Consider the following 20,381-nt stretch of genomic DNA (forward strand, 5'->3'; position numbering starts at 1 on the left):
AAAAAAAAAAAACTCAGCTCAGAACTCGGCAGAATCTGCACCTGGCTTGCTGATAACAAACTATCATTACACCTGGGTAAAACAGAGTCCATTTTCTTCGGATCAAATAACAAACTCAGCAAGACCGACGGCTTCTCAGTTACAGTGGGTGACAATATTGTCACAAGGAAAGATGAAATTACATACCTAGGTTCCATCCTAGAGGCAAATCTTTCCTGTGACAAAATGGCATCCAAGGTAATAAAAAAAGTCAACCAACGAACTAGATTCTTGTACCGGATCTCCTCTCTGGTAAACAAGAATACCCTGAAGACTCTGGCAGGAGCACTCATTCAAGGGTACTACGACTATGCATGCACCTCATGGTACCAAAGCACCTCAAAGGCGCTAAAAACAAGATTACAATTTACAAACATCACAAAACAAACTGGTCAGACTACTACTTGACCTTACCCAGGGGAGGAAATTAGGCCCTTTTACTCGCCAAATGCGAGTATTATTTATGTTTGGCGAGTGATTCATGAAGAGCACTCGCCACACTGGCGGGTAGTAAACAAAACCAAAAAAATCATTCTGCAATCTGCTGATTCGCTCACTGGCACAAGCCAAACTCTTTCTCCCCCCTTATGATTCCTCCCATTTGCGCCTCATAATACTCCATAACCAATGGACATCATCGTTGCGCTCTAAGCTCCTCCAATGAACACTCGTTTTCTAGAAGATGCCGCCCATCTAGGGGAAGTAGATAGACCCACTGCGTGGCTGCGTGCGGCCCTACAGACTCCTGTCACCGGCTTGACAACGTAGACAAACGTAGACAAAAACACATCAGTGGATAAAAATAATTGCATGTAGAGTCGTCGCTTTCGGATATCAGTGCGGTCTGACATGGGGGCGAACAACAGCACGTGACGCGTCTCCTTCGAGTCGGATGAGAATGACAAGTGGGCATGAGGCTCACTCAAGTCAACCAGCATTAGCCGGCTAGCTACCTAGCATCATGCTAGTAGCTAGTAGCATGTAACAAGCTGCTACCATAACGCGTGTTCAACATGGTGGCTTATACTGAGCGGCTTTGCTTAAATGCAGCCGAGTGACATTTTATTATTACCGGGTTTCCCCCCATATAACCACTCGCCCATATGCACTTCACAACGGTGATGTTGTCATACTTGTCATTCAGAATACACCTGCTGAACCCCTAGCGTTGACATGAGATTCAATTCCAATGTATTGTCATCATACAGCACAAGTACAGTACAACCAGAATACGTTTGGCATCCAACCAGAGTGCAAATGTAACAAGTCAAGTTCAAGTTGTTTTATTTAGCTATTACATTACAGTGAAATGCTTGGTTCTTTCACTGCCCAGCCCAGTCCAGCCCAACCTAGACCAGCCCAACTTTCCCTGCCCAACCCAGTCCAGCCCAGCATCTTTCACTGCCCAGTTCAGCCCAACCCAGTCCAGAATAGTTCCCTCTTTCATGTTAATATGTATCCTAATATTTTGAAGAGTAGAGACGGTGTGATTAATATATGTTTTATGCTAATATTTTAAAGAGTAGAGACACGGTGTGATTATTACTATGATTGAAAATCAATTTAGACGAAGACATACAAAGAAGTAATTATCACAATTAGCGATTTATTTATGGCTGGTAAAAAATCTGTTTGGCTGGTAAAGAAAATCATATACTCGCCAGTTGGCTGGTAAGCCAAAAAGTTAGTTTCCTCCCCTGACCTTACCCATAGAACCCACCTCACCCCTGCCCACTTTGACTACCTAGGATGGCTTAGAGTAGACGACAGAATACAGCAACTTGCAATGGGCCTGGTCTACAAGATACACTATACGACTAAGGTACCCATGTACATGTCAAAATACTTCCCAAAGGTCAGTGAATACCACGACACCAGAGGAAGCTCAACAAATCATGTTAAACCCAGATTCGGCTCAAACAAGGGACTAAACACGTTTCGCAATTATGCCACATCAATGTGGAACGCCCTACCCAAAGCTGTAAAGGAATGTGAATCCCTACCCACATTCAAAACCGCTCTTAAAGAGCAACTACGGGAGGCTGCAATTCGAAACTGCCACGTAAATGTCCAAACCCCCCCCACCGTATTCTCTCCCCACCGTATGTATATTTCTCTGCCACACACCGACCCCCTCCTAATGTACAGTCCCCTCCCCATCATATGTACATACTCTGTCAGGATCTATGGGTAATGTGGGATAAAATCAATTTATTTATGTCCCTAGATACATTTATTCATGTATTCCTATTATCAGGTCTCAGCCTGTATTTATTTGAGCATGTATGTGGCCAAACTGAGGTGTCAAAATCTATTTGTTACCGGAAGGGTCACTACAGCTGTTGCTAAAAAGCCACACAGCCCCACAGGCCAAGAACTGATGAGGTGACGGTTTTGGCTGACCACTGACCAGGGAACATTGTCAGGATCTACAATAATGTATAATATCTATGAATCAATCCATTTATCTATTGTAAGAACCATAAAATATCTACAAATGTGTGTACCAGTAAAATGTGTTATTATATTATATGGTATTAAAACAAGCCTATGTGTTACCATGACCCCAGCTGTCTGAAACTACCCGGAGACAGATGTAATTCTAGATCCTTGTCATTTCAACTGTTTACCTTATATAGACATAGTTTAAAGCCACCTCATTCGCTCAGAACAACAAACAGCTGACTATAAAATTACAATGTGATCGGGGGGCGCGGACACACTTCTGCTGTGCCCTCACCAAGCTAAGTAGAACTGTCCACTCTCAGCTGTTTGTGTAAATACTCTGTAATATTGAATATTCACTCTGTAATACATATTTGATTGCTAACACCCTCTCCTCATATTTCAAGGTCAATAAAAGAATATGCCTTATCAGATGGTGACCCTGACGTGATTGACCTTGACGTTAAGGACGGACGAAAGGCAACTGGCAAACACTCGTAGAACGGATCCATATAAAAACGGTGAGCCAGAGCCTGTTTAAACTCAAAATCTGCATAGATTAACTATTGTACATTATAATCTACGAGTGTTGGTCAGAGGCCCTGTCCGTGGGGTGATTTCTATAATTGGCTTAAGCAAAATGGACATATCAGCAAAGGAGTGAATAGACAATATTACAACCCAGGGTTTTCTTATTTTCTATTTTTAAGTCCTGTCGAAGGCCTGCAGCAGTACAATTAAGAAATCTCTCCAGAGGTCTATAGGAAAAGACCATAGTGTAACCCGGTAACCCAAGACCTCATGGAGGCCTGGCTCTATACAGGGACTTGAACCCTGGTAGGAGGAGACCATAGTCAGTGTAAACCATAGTGTAAACCGGTAACCCAAAGACCTCAGGGCCTGGCTGTAATGTACAGGGACTTGAAACCTGTCCAGAGTTTATTAGGTAGACAAAACATAGGATTGTGGGTCTGAAATGCGTTGGAAATTACGAACAGATTACGGGCAAAGGACTGATCTGCCTCGCTTAGTCCTGTATTAGTCTCTTAATTGCGTCAGCCAACTGCAATCCTAGTCTGCAAAATAACCTTAGTCGATTAAAAAGGTTAGTTGATAATCTTGATAATCTTAACTGCATGACGTGTAAACCGAGAGTAATTGGGTAGGTATTATTATATGTTCTGATGGTGTGAGCAGTGGCTCAGAAGCAGTGGTTTTTAAACCTAACAGTGTCTATGCCTTGAAAACTCATGGAGTTCTCAAGATCAGGTCACATTGCAGTGATTAGGGAAGGGTGGGTTAAAAGACAAATCTCAACAAGAAAGACTGGATGAAAGACATTCTTGATGTATTTGATTCTATCAAATATTAATAGAATTAAAGTCAAAAGCATTCAGAGGTTTCAAGATTTACACAGGGGAAAGGGGGGAATAGCATAGGCTGACGACAAACTGGCATAAGTTGGCATAAGTTGTTGTCTTTTGTAACAAGCACAACGGATTACATATAAGAACACACATCTATAGCATGACAGTGAGATTCATATGAGTCTGGAATGCATGGTGAGTGTGAATAAATGTGGAAATTGTTTTGTCTAGCCTGTGTTTGAATAGATGATCCCGGGAACAATTTAGTCGTGAATGAATGTCAAAAAGCTCCTTAGTTAATTGAATAGCCACTAATCAAACCTTGTTTTATTAGTTATTTTGAGCATGGCTCAGTGCAGTAAGTCAGTGTGTCACATACTAATGTCTAATGACAATATAAAATATAAGCTGGAGCGGGCTGTATGTGAAAACCAGCCCCCTCCAGTAGTGCACTAAGCACGGTCCTGAGCAGGTAAGAAATAAACACAAGGCGTTGTTCCAAAAATAGTAAATAATATTTATTATACAGGGTAGGGATTGAAACCTCCACTGATATTTGAATATGTAACAAAGGGAAAAAACAACCCACAAACAATTAACAAACAGGGAGAAGGGTAATGGGAGAACACACAAGGTAAGGATAATACAATTAAACTAAATAAGCGCCCACATACACTAACCAACCAGCCAGAGGTTGGTACTGGGAAACCCCCAGCAAAAGGTACCAAAGGTACAAGTCCACACTCAGTGGAACTAGGCCTAAAGCCAACAAGAGAATACTCACAATAGTTGAGAAGTGGCGCAGAGGCCAACAATATCTACATATATATATATACTTAGTACTTAGTCCACACGAAGCAGTAGATAAGCACAGTATCGTTCCACAACAGTGGCAAACAAATGGCAACCCCACTCCACTCTGGTTACTGGCAATTGACAGAATGAGGCGCGCCGATGTGTGTCATCTCCCACTCTGTTATCCACCCATCTCCACTGCCTGTCTGAAAGTGCACCAATCAGGTGCAACCAATCCAATCAGGGAGATGGGTGGCATCTGCGAAACAGAAACAGGAGATTAGGAGATGACACAACATCACACATAAAATATAAATAAAATATATGGCAATAATGATAATGAACAACCCACATACGTGACACAGTGTATACACTGTAAGCATGAAAAGCAGTTATTTGCGCCACAAGTAATACGATCTCATAACAGGGAGTATCAGATGTCAGTCACCTCAGCCAGGTGCGGCGGTCCAAAGGGACACCTCACACCTCCCCTGTATTCTTCAAAATCACCCTTACACAGTCGGTGTAAACAATGTTAATATGTACTTATGTTATGTGTGAGTCAATGATCACACTCGGGTTGTACCAAAATGTAGGTTTAATCACAGGCCAGCCAAACCAGAGTTTGGCCTTGCTAAATTGTGCTCACACCAAGCTTGAATGAATGAATGAATGAAAGCTTTATTTGGCAGATTGCAGAATGGGTTGCAATACAGTACGGCTCAATTCACACAATTGTTAAGGGGATGCAGACCAGAGAAAGACGTTTGTCTTGTTTACATCAGGGTCCCCCATTTTCAATTCATAGTGACATTTATGACATACACAACATACATGACATTTATGGCATAGGGACATACATGTATTTAGCTTCCGGTTTAACAAAGTAAAAGTAGATAGATTACACACAGTGTAACTGAGGGGTACAATTCCCTGACTGTATTGATAAGTATGGTATCATTAAACCACTACCGCTTTATGTACTTTAATTACTGGCCATACAGTACATGATATATAAATATAATGAACACTTCCCACAATGAATCGGTTCCACACCAAATGGTAATTAAGTATTTATTGCAGCAAAAGGTACATAATATACTTCTCTTATTATACTTTGGATGCGCTTATAAGGCAAAGGAATGTGCGTAGGCAAATCAATAATGAATGTCCATTCTCTGGTTACACAGGAGGTAATTATACAACCTGAATCTTAGGGAATTATATCTATGGTACACTAGTAATATATAGCGGGAGATACTGGAAGGGTCCCCCCGGTTGTAAGCCAGCAGGGGTAGAGGATCTGTCGGTAGTAGAGAGTCTGGTCAACGATGACTAAGGAGACTCCAAGTACAGGAGACGGTGCAATAGTCTCTTGATCCACAGACGAATACAGCTGTTCTCCGTAGACTGTAGCTCCACAGTGAAGAAAGCTAGCCGGCCTCAGGCTCTCTGAGGCGCAGACTCGACGTGGCTCCTCACAGGGTAAATCCCACACGTGTAGGCGTCGGCGATTCTCCGCTCCATAAATCACAGGACCAAAACAAATATAATCCAGCCGCAAAGGGCTATGTAGTCGTCGGGTAGATTAATCCAGTGTACATGTCCACACGGTTCTCGTCTAGGTCTCCTCGGGTGAAAGCGCCATGAAAGCAGCCCAGCCTGGATAAGCACTCTAGCTGATACGAGGAAGCGTTGGTGATGCTGGTCACTGTAGAACTTTAGCCGCACGATACACTATACACAAATAGACTATTACTGACTTAATAGAAATATGTCGCACTCGACGGTATAGCGCCAAACTCTGACAATTCAGTTATTAATTCGCACGCGGTCTCAATGCTCTATCTTGGGGCCAAACAGGCCATACTTCACCGCACGGAGTATCGTGGGTGAGGCTTCAACTTATTGGGTAACTCTGACTTCTGACTAAGTGCTTCTGTATTCACCTGCGCCATATTTATATGCACGGCGAACAATCTAGTGCCAACCTCATTTCTGTCGCGTATCCCTGGGCAAGGCCGGGCATGCACAGACATGTCTTGACGGTGACTTTGAACCTGACTCTGGAGGCATGGCTCTGGCGCCTGTGGACCGCTGTCCAATAGGAGAATGAAATATTATGGTCTGGGCTAAAGGGATATTCCGTGTATATGTACAAGGAATATACAAGGGATATCAAACGATATACAAATACTATGCAATATATATCAATCAATAAATATATATATTCGGTTTAATCTGATCCTTTGTAACACACAGTATAACTAAAACATTGGAAATCTAAGTTCCTTTATAAAATTATAATTAGGAAACTAAATTGGATCCTTTACAGTCGGTAAATAACATTATATAAGGTTAATATGCAGGACTCCTGTTGTGTGTTTGTGCAATGACATGAGAGGATTATAGCAATATGCGCACATTTTAATGGTTGTGCTAATGACATTAACAGTTCTCCTTTTTCGCTGGTCCCATCACTCAAAACATTTATTTCTGTCGTGTGGTGGTGGGGGCTAGATCCATTATTGTTTTTTGGTTGTATTTGTGGACGTCAGGCGCAGCTGTCGTCAGGCCACAGCGCCTCTAGCTAAACAGGCAGTTGAAGTCACATTTCGCTTTTATTTTTAAACTATATTAACCAGAATGAACACTACACTAACACTGGCCTCTTGCAACTACAATTAAAAATTTATTTCGCCTTTTAAATGTTAAATAACCTCCTTTTCCGCGGCGCTACAATATAAGCGACGTGTGGCTAAATCTTTCATTATCAAGGACTTCCTAGAAATCTGTGACAGATGCGCACCGACCGAAAATACTGCATGTGAGGATTTTAGAATGCCCGGAAGGTAACCAGTGTGCAAGTGTGTGAAGTGAATGGGTCGGTCACGTGTGAGGAGCAAGTTGTGGTTTCTAAAAAGGAGGACATCAGCTCTCCTAACCAAATGGATGAAACCTTATTATTATTTATATAACAAAATAATAGCTCTTTTCAGGTCATACTGGACAAAATAAAGAACTGAAATAATATGAATACATTTTCTGTATTAGAATCCAGCTTTAGAATATTTATTTGTGTCCAATGTAATATGAATGGTAAAATAGAGACCTCAAACTGTAGTCGTTTAAATTATTATATCATAAGCATCTTATGTCACCATAAATCAAGCCAAACCATACGTTTTAGGAATACAATTGTTTAAAGTTATTTCAACATTGCAGTGCTCGCCGTACACAGCTTTATTAGACAGAAATATATGGCCAAGCTTTGCACGGTTGCACTGCACCTCCCATTCGTAAGAATTATATTTGCAATTGCAGTTAATCTATGTTGTGAGCTAAATCAACATGGCTCCAGTGACCAGAATCAAATCGGTCCGCCTCCTCTGGCTGCGTGTGATGGGGGAGCCACACACAAAGCAGTCTTTCAGGGGTTACGTCACACACACAGAGTACCGTAGTATTCTGTGAGATGCACCAGTCAATTTGAATACATTTATGGTCCCGCTAAAACTAAAATTAGATTAGATTAGATTATACTTTATTGTCATTATATTTGCATACAAAATTCTGACTCAAACTTAAGGTGCAGTAATAAAATCACACAAAATAGGACATTGGTCATGCTATGCTGAATATAGATGCACCATTTACTGTTTGGATTAAATAAACTCGATAACCCTTAGTTAATTTAATAGACTTTTAAGGCTGTTTGTTTATCACTTATCACAATAAAATACATGTACTTTATGGTAAAATGCTCGCCCCGGAGAGTGTGCTTTTTACAGTATAGAAAACAGTGAATAGAAAAGGAATGCCGTAAATCCTCTAATAGTGGAGAGGACGTGCCTCTTTGATAAATGCAGACAAAATAAATACAGGCCGGCTTCCAATACAAGGTCGCATGATCATGCCGTGATACAGAATGAGATAAACTCTTGGAAAATGCAGGTTTAGCGCTGTCTCTCTCTACCGTTCCCACTACACTGACCACATTAACGGGTTTCCCTACTCTCCAACTTCAGTGTGTGAATTACGTTAATCAATATTTAAATAATGTTAGTCTAAATAAATGAAATTAAGGCCTGCCTCTTATATAGGCCTCTAAAGGCCTGGTGCTCTTTGCAGCTGAGGTAAATACAAGACCCGTCCAATATTAGAGAAGATACGGTATACTATACAATACAAAATGCAATCTGAAGTATGACTTAAAATCTAAATACTAATCTAAGTTTCCGCGATCAGCGAATATGACTCATTATCGGAATTCCCCGATCGCATATTTATACTGATTATCGGCCGATAACGATCGGTGGCCGATCGATCGGGGCATCCCTAGTAAAGAGTAACTCTTGAATGTTTCTATACTGGAGGTGTACAGTATTTCAATGTATGAATAAAAGCGGCAAAAGCTAAAGTTAAGTGACTGTTACTTTTGTAGCAGTAGTTCAATGTCACTGCCTTTTTTGTTAGGCCTAGTTGTTGGCTACAACTTTGCCACAGTAGGCATTAATCACTTAATTAGGGCTGGGCGATATGGCCAAAAATGATATCACGATAACGATATGATGTTATCATATCACTCGATATCGATAATTATCAATATTGTTATAAGTATTTAAAAAATAATATATATATTTAACAACAGATGTATGTTTATTTTGCAGCAATTCTTTGTCATTGCCGCCATCTTTAGTGTTACAGCCCCTCACACTCCAGTTTTCAGGCTGCAGCTGGTTTGAAAGCTAAACTAAACAGGCTTCTCTGCTGGCTGTGGCTCCAGGGGAGTTGAATAGTTCTGGCTCTGCTAGTTTCTTTTCTATCTTTTGGCACTTTTTTGGTGGACAAACCACCGCACATGTGCACCGTGACTTGCGAAGTTGCGACTGGAGACTAGCTCTGCTAGCACACATAGCCTACTGTGTACAGACGGTTTCAAACTGTATTTTAAAATAGAGAGCAAACAAAATAAGTGGACAAGAGAAAAATAAATCTCAATTTGGTCAGTATTGTCATTTGGACAAGCAAAGCCATTACTTTAAAGGGGCTGTTACGAAGGATCAGATTAAACCGAATATATATATTTACTGATTGATATATATTGCATAATATTTGTATATCGTTTGATATCCCTTGTGTATTCTTTGTACATATACACGGAATATCCCTTTAACCTAGTACAGACCATAATATTTCGTTCTCCTATTGGACAGCGGTCCCCTAGGCGCCACGGCCATACCCCCAAGGTCTGGTTCAAAGTCACCGACAAAGACATGCCTGCACATGAACGGCTCTGCGCAAGAATACAAGACAGGAATAAGGCTGGTACTAGTTTGTTCGCCTAACGTATAAATATGGCGCAGGTAAATACAGAAGTAGTTCGAGTTACCCAAGTGAAGCCTCACCCACGATACAACGTGCGGTGAAGTAGGGCCCGTTTGGCCCCAAATAGAGCATTGAGACCGCGTGCGAATTGATAGCTGAAGTATCAGAGTTTAACGCTGTACCGTCGAGTTCGACCTATTCTATTATTTCAGTAATAGTCTATTTATGTATAGTGTATCGTGCGGCTACCGTTCTACAGTGACCAGCATCACCAACGTTTCCTCGCACCAGCTAGTGTGCTTATCCAGGCTGGGCAGCTTAACCTGGCGCCTTCATCCGAGGAGCCCTAGACGAGGACCGTGTGGATTATGTACACTGGATAACCTACCCGACGACTACAGAGCCCTTTTCGGCCGGATTATATTTGCTTTGGTCCTGTATCTGACGGAGCGGAGAATCGTCTACACCCACAATTGTGTGGGATTTACCCTGTGAGGAGCATCGTCGAGCCCGCCTCTAGGACGCCCGAGGCTGGCTAGCTTTCTTCAATGCGGAGCTGCATACCGGAGAATAGCTGCTGCTTTCGTCTGCTGATCAAGGGAGTAATGTACCGTCTCCCGTAGCAGGAGCTTATTGAGTCCCCGTTGATCCAGACTTTGTTACCGACAAATCCTCTCCCCTTGCTGGCCTACAACCGGAGGGACCCTACCAGTATCTCCCGCTGCCTTACTAGTGTACCATAGATATAATTCCTATTGATACAGGTGGTATTCATTATCCCCTGCGTAATATGATAATGGACTTACGTTATTGATTTACTCACGCACATTCTTTCGCCTTATAAGCGCGACCCTACGTAAAGTATTGTTATATACCATCATTGCTGCTAATAAATATTATTATAACCCAGATTTGTGTGGAACCGTATCATTGTGGAGGTGTTCATATCATATACCTGTGTACTGTATGGCCAGTAGTAATGTACATAAGACAGTAGTGGTTTAATGATACCATACTTATTTAATACAGTCAGGGAATTGTACCCCTCAGTTACAGGGGCTATGTATTATAAATGTCATTTTTCAGTCTTTAGCATTATATTATAGTAATAGGAGTTCGTATCAATGTGTTTTAGGGTCTAAATACCATATTGGCGGATTGCTCAGATTCAGCCCAGCCCCTTTCGTCCTCTAGTAAATCAGGTCATATTTTTTTTGAACGGCCAATATGCGTCATACACGTCGATACACGTCATACGGCCGCTGGGTAGCGCACAGTGATGCGATTGGCTCTGTGGTTGGAGCTAATGCCCGCCCCCAAAGTTCGTTTTTGGGGACCCTCCTAGTTCTGTCGCAACGTCTCATACTCGGGTTTGTACTGCACATTTTTCCGCCGAAGACGTTGTCAATCAAGGTCTTTTTGATGCTGGGGCGACATCCTGGATTCTTCTAAAGAAAGGAGTTGTGCCTACTATTCGGGACCCGACAGAAGTAGTAAGTAGATATGTCGTAATTAGTGAGCTAACTAACTACGTTCACGTGTGTGTGTGTGGGGAACCATTGTTTGGGGGGGGGGGGGGGGGGGGGGGGGGAGTACAATCTAACGTTAGTGTGTGTGTGTTCGACAGTGGGGTAAACAAAGGAGTTGTACCTACTATTTGGGACGCGACAGAAGTACACTGTATATAACGGTATGCTGCTCTTTATAAAGTAACGTTATAGCAAACTATTGAAGCAAGCTAGTCATAATTAAAAACTGCTCAATAAATACAAACACAACTAGTCAGAGGTAAACAAGGTAACGTTACTTATAGCAAGCTATCGAAGCAAGCTGGCTGGTCAAGTAAGTAACGTTACTCGCTCTTTTCGGCAAGCCATTATACTAACGTTGTAACTAACGTTACATACATACAAGATAAACTTACCAATCGGAAACTATTTGCAAGCCTCGCTGTTGCAACTCGACTTCTTCTTCTGAATCATACTGTGGGTCGCTCTCTGGATCCCAAACATAATGTACAGCCATGTTGTATTAGTTAGTAAAATCGGTATATGTTTTGCGTGTCGAAATAAAAACCTGAAACCTGAGACCTTCACCTGGATGGAAGGACGGGGAGATGGGCGGAGCTATTTGGTGGGTGGCTGTCACTCAAAGCATTCTGCTAGTATGGGTGGAGCCAAGCCAATAACAGCTTGAAATCCTAAGATAGAAAAATGCTGGTTGAGTACTTGATTAGAAATATAAAACAATGATTATTTTTGGAATAAACCTTACAGATGTGTTACATAGACTCACAGGAATTGTGTAAAGTTGCCCAAATAGTGCTAGGAATAGCAATACATAGCCCCCAAGAAAGACAAGTCTGTCCACTGCCTTTTAAAACTGCCCTGTTTATAGATTTTTTTTTATTATCCATCGCTATCGATTATTAACACTTTGATCGCCATGGGTTAATTTCATAATTTACCATCCCTCGCCAGCTCTATTTGTCTATGGAGAAGTTCCCCTTCTTTGCAGGGCTATAACTTTTTAAATCCTATTGCTACATTGCCATTATTATGGCCCATTCAATGTCCTATATGTATTGTTTAGGGTGTAGCAACGTTAAACTTTTTCATTCACATATTCATACTAAAATATGGTCTAAAGTATAAGTATGTTTTTATCGTTTTCTGCAGCTTTCTTCAGAACGTGATTTATAGCCCTAAATGCATTATATTGATGATCAGATACAGTTTGGTAGGAATCTGTGCGAGATGAAAAATGTCAACTGGACGTACTTCTAGAATGATCTACGTATGATCTGATGATGACCGGATGGGCGGGGGATCGTTTATAATTCCGTGGGCAGCGTTAGATGATTCATACGTTAGAAAATAACGCTGAATCTTACCGTATGTTCCTCGCGCCGTTGGACGATCAGCGTGGAGTAGACCATTTTCGATTATAGGATGTTGATCCTGATGAACCATTTCCAGGTTGTATAATAGTATATACGTCCAAATAACGTTGTTTATTGAGTTAGGGCGAGCAATCTATTATCCAGTGTTTCAAGATGGAGTCGCGGGAGCTATAGCGAGTGGCCGGACCGCTTATAGCTTATCCGCAACAGTAAGTTACTTCCGGGGTAGGCCTGATTGGCCCCGACAGGCACGTGACGCGCAACTTTCTCTGCCGCGCGGCACGCTCCGCGGAGCCGAGCGGCACGCTCCGCGGAGCCGAGCGGCAGAGCTTGCGGAATTACGTAACCGTCCAAATACGCCATGACTTTCATTCGGCGCTTCAGCTCACCTGGCAGAGCGGCGGTCCTGCGATCCTGCGGTCCGTTGTTGGTGAGTTCGAATCCCATCAAATCTTTTTTTTTTAACGTGATTTTTTTTTTTACGTGTATTCTTTCGCCGGTTAAGGTTAGGCATGGTTAAGGTTAAGGTTAAGGTTAGGCATTGTTTCGGAGTTGGTTAAGGTTAGAACGGTTAAGTTTAGGCGCTGTTAAGGAGCTGGTTAAGGTTAGAGTTTGTCTTAGAGAATGGCAATATTCTTTCTATGGTTAAGGTTAGGCATGGTTAAGGTTAAGGTTAGGCATTGTTTCGGAGTTGGTTAAGGTTAGAACGGTTAAGTTTAGGCGCTGTTAAGGAGCTGGTTAAGGTTAGAGTTTGTGTTAGAGAATGGCAATAGACAGCCTATTTCCGCGCGACAGCTCTCAGCAGCCTCGTTGCGCGTCCTGAGTTTGCCGCGTCACGTGCCTGTCGGGGCCAATCAGGCCTACCCCGGAAGTCACTTACTGTTGCGGAACAGTTACACGCGGCCGGACCACATATGGATGAGTACTACTGGTTCATAGGTTAATATCCGGTTGGCGATATGCCGATCGGCCACCAGATGGCGCTCTTGAACCGCTAGAGAGTTGAGAGGAGATCAGCAGTGTGTCTCAGGGCTCCGGAAAGTAAATATGATTTCGATGACAGATTTTTGAAATATTGACATCAAAGACGAGTTACGGCGTCTTCGGCAGAATGAGCATGGCTCTGAATGACGTGAAAACTCGTTCCCGGCGATCAGTGTTAATATATATCGCGATAATTATCGTTATCGTTTTATCGCCCAGCCCTACACGTAATACATAAAATGTCTGAAATCTCAAATCTGGCACTTTTTGGAATAAAATATCCTGTTAACTTAATTAAAGGTTGGTGTATTGTTTTTATTGACCTATAGTCCATTCATGCTGAGTGAATCAGTTCCCCAAGCCACATTTGTACACTGCTCAAAAAAATAAAGGGAACACTTAAACAACACATCCTAGATCTCGATGAATGAAATATTCCAGTTGAAAATCTTTATTCAATACATAGTGGAATGCGTTGAGAACAAAATAACATAAGAATGATCAATGGAAATCAAAACCATTAACCCATGGAGGTCTGGATTCAGAATCATACTCTAAATAAAAGTGGAAAAATCAGATCACAGGCTGATCCAACTTCTGTGGAAATTCCTCAAGACAATAAAAAATGAGGCTCAGTAGTGTGTGTGGCCTCCACGTGCCTGTAAGCACTCCCTACAACGTCTGGGCATGCTCCTGATGAGACCCTGATGAGACCCTGAGGGATCTCCTCCCAGACCTGGATCAGGGCATCAGTCAACTCCTGGACAGTCTGTGGTGCGACATGGCGTCGGTGGATGGAGCGAGACATAATGTCCCAGAGGTGCTGGATTGGATTCAGGTCTGGGGAACTGGCAGGCCAGTCCATAGCATCAATGCCTTCGTCATGCAGGAACTGCTGACACACTCCAGCCACATGAGGCAGAGCATTGTCATCCCTGAGAAGGAACCCAGGGCCCACTGCACCAGCATATGGCCTGACAATGGGTCTGAGGATCTCACCCCGGTACCCAATGGCAGTCATGGTACCTCTGGCTAGCACATAGAGGTCTGTGCGGCCCTCCAGGGATATGCCTCCCCAGACCATCACTGACCCACCGCCAAACCGGTCATGCTGGAGGATGTTGCAGGTAGGGATGGGACTTTTAAGGTACTTACCGAAACACGTCGGTACTACCGAGTAGTGTTGTCAAAAATATCGAAGTATCGATACATATCGATACTGAATATTTAAAAAGGCTTCGATACTCATTTCCCGAAGTACCGATACTTTCTGCAGTATCGGTACCACCAGCTGGCGAGTGTTCTACCGCAAGTTGTTGACGCGCTGTTCAGAGCGCTCAGCGTGCTTGCCCCCCCGGCTCCTCCGAGTCCAGCCCTCCCCCTCACAGAGTCACAGAGAGCCGTCTTCTTCAGTTAGTAAACAAACATTTTAGCTGAAGATGGTAGATGCAGAGCCTCCGCAACTTGTGCTTGTGGATAAAGAAAGCAGCAGAAGTGCTGTTTGGAGGTACTTCGGGTTTCAAGTAAACAACGAAGGACAAGCTACAAATGCCCCAATGCTATTTGCAAGCGGTTATAGCAGTGCCAGCGCCGATCTCCATAAAGAAATGAAAGAGGTTCGTGACAGCTGCTCTTTCAACGTCACTGTGACTGAAGCATTAAACCATTAACTCTAGTTTAATACATGATACGTTGTCTACTGATGGCGCATAATATCAACAGCTGCTTCGTTGTAACGTTACAGCTACCAGCTAAAGTTAGCTCCCTTAGCTTAGCTGGCCACAGTTATAAATACTGCATTGGAAACGGAGTAACGTTAACGTGTAAACGTTATGTCGAGGTCATACAATACTACAGTCGACATAAGGTTAACGTTACCCCGTTTCCACCAAGTGTTTAAATAGCAGCAATCTTGTTGAAAATGTAACATTACTAAAATGCTCCGAGCATAGCCTCTCTGTCTCTCTCTGTCTCTCTCCATCTACTGCTACCTCTCTCTCGCTCTCTCTCTCTCTACCGCTACCTCTCTCTCGCTCTCTCTCTCTCTCTCTCTCTCTCTCTCTATCTACCGCTACCTCTCTCTCTCTCTCTCGCTCTCTCTCTCTCTATCTACCGCTACCTCTCTCTCTCTCTCTCTCTCTCTACCGATACCTCTCTCTCTCTCTCGCTTGCTCTCGTTATCTTTAAATAAAAACTGTTACTAACTGTTCAGTTTGTGAGGTACATGCAACACAGATTATAGTGTTTACATCTGTCTGCTTGAGAAAATACCATGTTCTGCATTTGCAATAAAAATGATTGAAGTGAGATGAACAGTTATTTTTAAATGTGTGATCTAAAGATAAACAAAGGGTTTTAAAAGTGTTATATTTATCTTCTCTTATAGTACCAGACTCGAAGCTGAGGAGAATCAACCAGCAACAAAAGCTAAATTTGTTTAAAAAAAAAAAATATATATATATATATATATATATATATATTTTTTTTTTGGTATCGAAATGGTATCGAAGTATCGATACTTTTCAAGGTATCGTATCGAAGTCGAAATTCCAGTATCGTGACAACACTACTACCGAGTATCGATTCATGTGAGATACCGTTGTCGGTACTGTAAAAAATATATATAATTTTTGTACACTTTATTTTTTTACTTTTTTCTTTTCATGTCAACGCTCACATGCACAATATACGCTTACCTAAGATTTGACTTGATTCAATAACAAAGCAGTCGGGGGCAATGGCAAGCCGAAAACGGTCGAAAGTGTGGTTATTTGAAGTTTGGATTTTTTTTTCACAACTGAGGTAGGTAGATTTTTTGGGGGGAATTAACTGATCGAAAATGTATCGAATCTAATAGAAATCGTGGTCAAATGAAGAGATTTCATGATGCATTGAATCGCTGCCTGAAGAATCGTAATCGAATCGTTGTGGGGTCAAATATTTACACCACTAGTACACATGCAAAGACCCCAGGCCCTAACCTACTGCAGTACACACTATCCCACTACACACTGCTACACACTATCCCACTACACACTGCTACACATGCAGAGAGCCCTAACCTACTGCAGTACACACTATCCCACTACACACTGCTACACACTACAGTACACACTACACTAACTACTACACATGCAAAGAGCCCTAACCTACTGCAATACACACTATCCCACTACACACTGCTACACACTGCTACACACTGGCCCACTACACACTGCTACACACTATCCCACTACACACTGCTACACATGCAGAGCCCTAACCTACTGCAGTACACACTATCCCACTACACACTGCTACACACTACAGTACACACTATCACACTACACACTGCTACACACTACAGTACACACTATCCCACTACACACTGCTACACATGCAGAGCCCTAACCTACTACAGTTAGAGCTGCCGCGGTATTGATTATTTCCTTACCGCACAAATTTGCTAAATATTTCCTACCGCCGCGGTTATTACTGCATGCACACAAAAAATTTAAAAAAAAAGTTTGAATGCATTTTTTTTTTAGTAGTAGTCTACTCTTTATAGCATATAGCCTGCCTCTAGTCTAAATGTCTATTTTTAGAGGATGACTTTGCAGCATGAATATTGTTTGGGATTCGGCAAGCACGCATTAGTTATTGAAAGTGAAACACGGATTCGAAGTTTACCCTCTGGTCGTGCGCCGTTCACTCGGTGTCGCGGGCAGGGGTGGTTACCCCTAACCCCCCCGACCCTTTCTTATTATTATTACTATAAAGTTACTACTTTATAATAAAGGCATTCGTTTTGTGGCATTAACATTATATAGTTATACGTTCAATAACATCAGCGTATTTACCGGACAATAGCAAGGCAAGCAATACTCTATTCATATCTCAGTTCCTTTCTTTGCTCAGAGCGTGCTGAGATGTCCCATTCTGCGGTCTGTTAATAAAGTTTTCAATCAGACAAGTGTATAGAACGAAGGGCTTTTATTATAACATTCGTTGCAGACAGTAAAATCATTATGTCTCGTTTAGTACTCCTTAGGAGCGATCGTAGTCCACTCCGGCGGAGAGTTAAAGCTAACGTTATTAGCCGTGTTGTGATGATCTGACATTCAGGAAGTAAAAACCTAATACGCGCTTGCCGATTGGTGGTGACGCTACAACGTGTGATGCGTCTCTCTTCTGACCAATCAGTGGTCTGCAATGTTTCACGTGACTTTTCTGGTACCCAATAGGGTCGCTTGGAACCTTGATAGATGAGTAGGGTATATCTGGAGAGCCGCAAGCCCAACGAGAGGCGGGTAATTTATTATTATTATTATAAAAAACAGCGGTGACGCGGTATTCAGCCTACTCTGCGGTGGCCGTGATGTAACAGCGATACCGCGGTAATGCGGTAATCGCGGCAGCTCTAACTACAGTACACACTATCCCACTACACACTGCTACACACTATCCCACTACACACTGCTACACACTATCCCACTACACACTGATACACTATCCCACTACACACTGCTACACACTATCACACTACACACTGCTACACACTACAGTACACACTATCCCACTACTACACACTATCCCACTACACACTGCTACACATGCAGAGCCCTAACCTACTGCAGTACACACTATCCCACTACACACTGCTACACACTATCCCACTACACACTGCTACACACTATCCCACCACCCCACTAGATTCACTCTGAAATACACCAACACCCCCTCCTGCTGCTGCTTGGCTTATCATTGTAAACACCTCAGTCACCATCAGACCATACAGTTTATAACCCCCCCCCCCCACTCCTACCCAACCCCCCCCCCCCCCCCCCCCCCCACTCCTACCCAACCACCTCCAATGTACAGTCCCCCCCCACCCCCACCTACCCAATCCAATGTACAGTTTCTACGCCTAATGTATATACTCTTTTCTTTCTGGACTCTTTTTGTATCACAAACAGTACTGTAATTGCAAATCTGGTATGTCATAAATGTATAGATGTAGCAGTACTGTCTATCTGTATGTCATATATGTTACGATGAATTGAAAATGGGGGACCCTGATGTAAACAAGACGAAAGTCTTTCTCTGGTCTGCATCCCCTTAACAATTGTATGTATTGAGCCGTACTGTACTGTACCCATTCTGCAATCTGTTAATAAAGTTTTCATTCATTCATTCATTCAACATCCCCCTGTAATCAGCACAAGCTGCACCAGGGCTGCAGACAGAAGCTGCTGGCTGTGATTCAGGCTGGTCGGGATGAGATGAGCATTTCACCATCATCATGAATTATTCAGCTGTTCAGGATCAACGTTGTTCAATGATGCACCTCTATGGTTTTCATATCACAGGCGCTAAAAACAAAATTACAAACATCTCAAAACAAACTAGTCAGACTACTGCTTGACCTTACTCCTAGAACCCACCTCACCCCTGCCCACTTTGACAACCTAGGATGGCTTAGAGTAGACGACAGAGTACAGCAACTTGCAATGGGCCTGGTCTACAAGATACACTACACGACCAAGGTACCCATGTACATGTCAAAATACTTCCCAAAGGTCAGTGAATACCACGATCACAACACCAGAGGGAGCTCCACAAATCATGTTAAACCCAGATTCGGCTCAAATAAGGGACTAAACACGTTTCGCAATTATGCCACATGAATGTGGAACGCCCTACCCAAAGCTGTAAAGGAATGTGGATCACTACCCACTTTCAAAACCTCTCTCAAGGGACACCTACGGGAGACTGCAATTCAACACTGGCCCCTGTAAATATCCTAACCCAACCCCCTCCAATGTACAGTCATTTACCTAGTATGGTTTTGTCAATAGTCCAATGTACAATTTTGTTTGTTTGTACAGTGTCTCCCCCCCCCCCCCCCCTCAATGTACAGTTTTGCTTGTATATACAGTGTGCCCCCCCCCCCCCCCAACCACCTCCAATGTAGATTACCCAGTATGGTTGTCAATATCCCAGTGTACCCAACCCCCCCCCCCACCCAACCTCCTCCAATGTACAGTTTCTACGTCAAATATACTCCCTTTTCCTGACTCCTTCTGTATCACAAACAGTACTGTATTTGCAAATCTGGTATGTCATAAATGTATAGATGTAGCAGTACTGACTATCTGTATGTCATGTATGTCATATATGTCCTGATGAATTGAAAATGGGGGACCCTGATGTAAACAAGACGAAAGTCTTTCTCTGGTCTGCATCCCCTTAACAATTGTGTGTTGATTGATTGATTGAAAACTTTATTAACAGATTGCAGAATGGGTACAATACAGTACAGCTCAATACACACAATTGTTAAGGGGATGCAGACCAGAGAAAGACTTTCGTCTTGTTTACATCAGGGTCCCCCATTTTCAATTCATCAGGACATATATGACATACATGACATACAGATAGTCAGTACTGCTACATCTATACATTTATGACATACCAGATTTGCAAATACAGTACTGTTTGTGATACAGAAGGAGTCAAGAAAAGGGAGTATATACATTTGA

Source organism: Notolepis coatsorum (genome assembly GCF_963971535.1).
Source record: "Notolepis coatsorum genome assembly, chromosome: 8".
Classification (NCBI taxonomy): domain Eukaryota; kingdom Metazoa; phylum Chordata; class Actinopteri; order Aulopiformes; family Paralepididae; genus Notolepis; species Notolepis coatsorum.